Source organism: Uloborus diversus, chromosome 3 (assembly GCF_026930045.1).
Source record: "Uloborus diversus isolate 005 chromosome 3, Udiv.v.3.1, whole genome shotgun sequence".
In the NCBI taxonomy this organism is placed as follows: domain Eukaryota; kingdom Metazoa; phylum Arthropoda; class Arachnida; order Araneae; family Uloboridae; genus Uloborus; species Uloborus diversus.
The window spans coordinates 216952122-216959181 of NC_072733.1; positions in this window are offsets into that span (position 1 = coordinate 216952122).

Genomic DNA, 7060 nt, shown 5'->3' on the forward strand with positions numbered 1-7060 from the left:
AGTTACCGCCCTAAGCCAGGGCTAAGGCAGAAATACTTAAAATACACCACCAGCTCAGTTATTCCATCCGAGGACTGCAGTTTCGTGCTTTTTAGCACTCACAAGCCCGAAATAGGAATCACATGAGCTGGAGGCGGAAAACCTCTTAAAGGAGCCAAGAGAGCCAAATAAACTGGTAGAATCAGCACACCATATGAGTGACAGCAGCAATGGTGCGGTTTAACTCAAAGATACAAAATACCATGCGTACTTAATAACTTACTACAAAATACCATGCTTTGCCATCAATCTTTGAGTTGAACCGCACCATTGCTGCGGTCACTCATCTGGTGTGCTGATTCTACATTAGCTACCCGTTTGTTTGGCTCTCTTGGCTCCTTTAAGAGATTTTCCGCCTCCAGCTCATGTGATTCCTATTCCGGGCTGATGAGTGCTAAAAAGCACGAAACTGCAGTCCTCGGATGGAATAACTGAGCTGGTGGTGTATTTTAAGTAATGAGCACCATAGGCGAATATAATAAATCATACTAGGGAGCCTGTTCGCCAACAACCGTTGGCGGCTGTCGTATCGCCAATGGTGACTTGCACATCGACCCGTCTCGGACCCATTTCACCAGGGCTCAACTTTGGCGACCAAATTGGGTTTGACGTTATGTTTAGCATCTCTGCTAATCAAAGTTTTGAAAAGATGAAACTGAGTGAAATGGATTTTTCGTAAGATTTCTGAATATTCGGTTATATGTTCGACCTAACACCCCGTCATTTGAGAAATCAGTGAGAGGGTCTATTCCCTCACCCCCTGCGGTTTCGGAAAGCAATGCAATGATGCATTTATGTATGAAGAACCTCAAAACAAACCGATTTAGTATATCTTTTGTCTCCCTTACCTTCAAAAAATTTGGAAATGATGATTTTGGGGGAGGCATTTTTGAAAATTGAAGCGTAAAGAAATAATGCTCGTGAGGAGTTTTGTGGTAGTGTTTCTGGTGGCATATTATCTTGCGTTACCTTCTTAACGATATTGCGGTTTTTTCTTAACTAAAAACCAATACTAACTTTCAATTTTCAATGAGCTCGTAAGGAAGAAATTTAAGCATTCAAAATCAGTCACAAAGTTACTAGAGTCTTGAACTCATCGATAAATTTAGAAATGAAATTAACCTTAAGTTAATCAATTAAAAAAATTCTGATTTTATTTTGGAATTTATTTTAAATATTTTTTGCTTTTGGCAGGCGGTGGCTGCTCCCCTCCCATGCTTCCTCTGAATGCGTCCATGGATGAGGCTACAGAAAGATGAGCACATATTTTAATAGTATAGATTATCTATCATTTATCATTATTTTTCGCCAATACAAAAGTCATGTTCCTTACGCAACTTTCCCATGATACCGAAGTAGTTTTTAGAGCTAGTTTTTCTGCCTTTGTCCTCAGAAAAACTTGACGAATCTTCCTGAAATCAAATAATCCACACCGAATCAGTTCACTTTCCCAAGTACGTAATTCTTGACGTGGACGAATCGTATCCACGTTAGTAAAATAGTGTTAGAACTAGTGTTCAACCAAAATTTACCCTCAGAAATACTCGATAATTTGCACCGGCGAAACACGTTAAGCATTTTGGGACAGATTCCAATATAGTGAAGAACCGTTTACACGTTTCTCTTTTATACGTTTTTATCAATTATACGTTTTTAAAATTGGTCCCTGCAAAATCTAATACACATTAACCTATACCTATTATACGTTTTTTCGCTTGTACGCTTTTTTCATACAGTCCCCTTCAAAAACATATAAACGGTGCTTCACTGTATTTAACTTCCCCAGTAATCAAAGGTGCTAACAGATCCTTCTTATGGTACCATAATTAAAAAAATTATAATTCCTTGGACTTGAGTAGGGAGCTAAGAAATAAGTTAAAATTAAAACGCAAAATGAAGAAAGTAACGGATTTCTTTTCAGCATTCTTAAGCACTAACTATTTCTAAATACGTCTGTCTGCCTGTAACTTGAAATGGGTGAAGACCATTTTAGTTAAGTGCTTTGAAATGCAAAGAGTCATGATTTTGACTTTTTTACTTCCTTTTACAAAAAAGGAAGTATTGTATTCACAAAAAAAATTCACCTAAAAATCGGCCTTAATTTCCATTTTGCTCTCCCCCAAATGAATGTTGACTTTTTTTTTTCAACTCGACCACACGTGGATATGTGCCTAGGAACGTACAGACACCCGAAATATCCATTTTGACGATCCCCGAGTTCCTAGAGATTCCTAGTGGGGTCTAGTTGTGCACCTTTCTTTTTGGTTGCATTCGGATGCTCCAAAGGGGGTGTTTTGTCCCTTTTTGGGGGGAAATCATTGTTAATTTCGATGTAATCTCAAGTGGTGTTATAATTTCGCGGACACTTGGCGATATATCGCCAGTCTTTTGGTCGCGAAGTTTTGTCGCCAATTTAGAGACAAATTTGGCGATTTTTTATTTTATTTTTATTTTTTATTTTTTAAATCTGGTTTCAATTTGTCCACTGTTGGTGATATTTAGAGAGTAAACTATTGAATAACATTAAAACTGCCAATAATGGGGAAATGACATTAAATTGGAGTAAAAGGAACTCATCAGCTCTTTTATTCAGATTGTTATCGAAAATGATTCGATGAAATATATTCCTTATTTTAAAATTCTGTTGGAAGAAATAAATAACATTTATGAAAAGGGATCAAAAATTCTTTCTCTTAAATTAAAAATGAAATTTATCGACAACTTAAACAAACCACGCATCGTTGACTGTGAATAGCAATTTCAAAGTTTGAGACTCCGTATTGTAAAATCAAACGCTCAACACACTACAGCAAAGTCGTTGGCGAACATTACATCCGCCATACAACATCGGAATTTTTATACCAAAAGTACATATTGTCATTCAATTTAAATACAAAGCATGGCATGAAAACAACCAAATGGGTGTTTCCACGGTCACGTGTGGGGTAATTTGGAATAAATTTTTCTTACAACTTCATCCATATACAAACTAATAGGGGCTGGTAGTCAAAAATTTGACTATCCAGTAAAAGTACTCGACTCGTGTGATTTGCTGAGCAATGTTTATTGAGCAATCACGATTGCTTATTGCTTTCATTTGACTGTTTTGATGTGCTATCATTTTATTTTCCCGCCAGCACCCTCTGCAGCACCACTGTCGACCGGCCGGCAGCCTCACGATGCTGCTCCTCTAGCGAGCAAAGTCTCCAGGTTGCGTCCATATCCTACACACACGCGCATACATACACAACTACACACACGCACACATACACAAACACATACACACACATAAAGACACCTATACATACACAACTACACACACACACACGCACACATACACAAACACATACACACACATACAGACACCTATACATACACACACAACTACCCACACACTCATGCCTGCACACAGACACAACACACATGCCTACACACACACACACATACCCCTACACACAAACACTCATGCCTGCACACAGACACAACACACATGCCTACACACCCACACATACCCCTACACACATACCACTACACACAAACACATACCCCCACACACACATAAACACACACGCCTACATACACACACCTATACATACACACACACCTACACACAACTACCCACACACTCATGCCTGCACACAGACACAACACACATGCCTACACACACACATACCCCTACACACAAACACACACACCCTCCACACACACATAAACACACACGCCTACATACACACACTCGTGATTGCGAAAAATATAATTTGAATTCAAGAGGTCAAAATTCAAATTAATTTTTTTCTAATTTATTTTTTAATTGGTATTTTTGTGTTGAAGTTGTTAACCTGTAACGTGTGGGACGCACTTTTGGACATTAGCTTCAGAGTTGTTGATTCTAGCAATATATCCTTCGATTCTGTTGTTGAAAAATCTGTTGCATATATACTTTGCTTTCCTGCTAATTACTCTCTAGCGATAATTTCAAAAAAAAAAAAAAAAAGCTAACCGTGCTCCATTCCACCGGAAATCGGGTATTTTGTCCAACACGTGACAGCTCTCTATTTTACGCCAAAAGCAGTATTCTAAAAATGTCACAAAGATTTTTTTACCTGAGAAAGCACACATACAGCTGTCATTTCTTAGGCAAAAAAACTTGGAGGAGTGACACGTTTGAAACGAAATGTAGATCTGTCACGTGCAAATGTCAACAAAATGTCCACGTTTTCATGGAATGCCCCCAATTGAAAGCAAATGATCAAAATGAAGAGAGAGAATGCACTACAGAAAATCGGATAAAAATGGCTTCCAGATATTTGGGGGGAAAATGGCATTGAGAAAATCATGTATTAGAAAATGACAATTCTTGCAATCACAGTAAGATCACGATCAAGGCCCGAAGAACATTTCTAGCATTCCAACCGAAGAAACGAACGCCTCATGCCCCAAAATATCGAAGAACGTGTTAGCTCATTACGTTTTCTCCAAGTTTTTGAGCTCTTTCGAACGGCGTTTGAAGGCACGTTCTTTTTTCATACAGATGAGACTGAACGTGCTAGTAAACATAGTTTGAAAAAAGTACAAAATTGCTTAAAACGTAAGGAACTTACGCTCTTCGATTTGCTTAGCATTGTTGGACTTCAGCCCAATGCTTTGGTTTTTCTGCTGCTACGATTACTAGTGTTCTTCGGTGCGCGATGTTTATTTTTGAGAAGGGGGGGGGGGGGCTTAATTTACTCGAAGAAACTCTTTTTAAATGGATTTTTCTCACACTTCATTAGTTACCGATATCTGGAAAGCGCCTTCATAATTATTTTTCACACCCCTTGTTCTTCTGTTTCATTCCTTGTTTTCTGATTGGTCGTTTTCGTCTCAAGATTGACTTCCAATTTCGAACCCTTCTTACACAGGGTTCGTACGCTCCTTCAAAACTCCTCCAATACTCCTTCATTTGGGAAATTTTTTTGAAGGGCCCTTCAAACTCCTTCATTTGGGAAATTTTTTTGAAGGACCCTTCAAACTCCTTCATTTTGGTTTGAACTCCTTCAAAACTCCTTCTTTTTTAGTTCAAGACGACATAGTCTTCCTCTATGACAGTAACTTAAAATACATACTTTGATCGACAACTTAACTTTGTCACAAGGACGAAGGTGTAAGGGTGATGAAGGGGTGAAAATATTATTAAATGATCACACTCTCACCTGCAAAAGTCGGTTTCTCTGTGTAATTAATATTTAAAAATACATAAGCAGATGTACTATATTAAGTGATTGTGTTAAAAACATAATTGTTTAGCAAATGGCAGTTATAATATTGTAAAATGGGTCATCCACAAGTGATGTCATGCCTTGAGGAGAGACTGGTTCACGAAATTGTGACCAGGGGAAAAGAGAGGGTGACAAGAAGTGACATCACACAGTTATTACAACAATATAAAAATGACATGTGACAAGAGGAGGAGTAAGATGAAGTGTGACTCTTTGTGACAAAGGGGGTAGGGGGTCAAAGATGTTGAAAAAAAAATACGACAACATTTAAGGACAACCCATTAGTATGTACTCCTTCAAATCCTCATTTTACTCCTTCAAAACTCCTTCATTTATTTTCTGAAATTGAGTACGAACCCTGTTACAAATACCGGTGTCTTTCTGGTTGTGTCACGTCATTGACGAATTCGCTGTTTTCGGTTGAGCTTTGCGTTTTGACACGAATCAATAGACTCCACAATTGTTTTGAAGTAGCTATTTCAGTAGGTTATTTACATTTCGCGCTTTTTATGCGTTGTTTATTCATTTCATTCGCAAGGGATTCGTACTTCGTGTAAAGCTCAGAAGGAGTTTAATAATTTCTCTGTATGGTGTTCCGTTTTAACCTGTAAGACCTTCATTTTTGCAACCGTTAGTCTTAGATGTATACTTCCAATTGCAATAATGTTCAAAATCAGATGCTGGGTTAAGATATTGAAAGTTTGAAGTGAAAATAAAAATGAGTCAAAAAAAAAAAATAATTTTTATACGGGTCCTAGGTTTCCTAACTTATGCTTAGGGAAATAATCTTTATTGAAAAATAGTTCAAACACAAAAAGTTTGATATTAGTACGACCAATATGTCCCGAGATACCAAACGCAGCGTTTTGTGACTTACACCCTTTTAGACTCGCCTTCAATAACACCTTTTAGTGGAAAATACAGCCGTTGACCAAGGTTTGAAATTATATGCGTGTTTAGAGTGGTTTTTCAAATTGTTCGAGCTTTTGCACTGCGTTTTTGCGTATCATGGCGTAACAGTTGCATTTATTTTGGAATAGCAATGAAAAAATACAAATTTTTTTTTTTTTGAGCAATCATGATTGCTTATTGTTCTCATTTGACTGTTTTGATGTCCTTTGATTTTATTTTCCCTCCGCCACCCTCCGCACCATCACCGTCGACCGGCTCCTCACGATGCTGCTCCTATAGCGAAAGCCGTCTCCAAGTTGCATCCATGTCCTACACACACGCGCACACACATATACACACAAACACATACACACATACACCTACACACGCACGCACACACATATACACACAAACACATACACACATACACATACACACACGCATACATACAGACACCTACACATAAAACACCTACACATAAAAACATACACACAACTACTCACACATTCATGCATACAGACACCTACACACACACAAACAAAAACATACACACACACATACACACAACTACTCACACATTCATGCATACAGACACCTACACACACAAACAAAAACATACACACACACATACACACAACTACCCACACATTCATGCCTGCACACAGACACAAACACATATGCCTACACACACATACACATACCCCCCCCCCACACACACATTCATATACACAACTACCCACACACTTATGCCAGCACACAGACACAGACACATGCCTACACACACATACACATACCCCCTACACACAAACACTCATACCCCCCATACACAAACGCACACGCCTACATACACACACACACGTGATTGCGAAAAA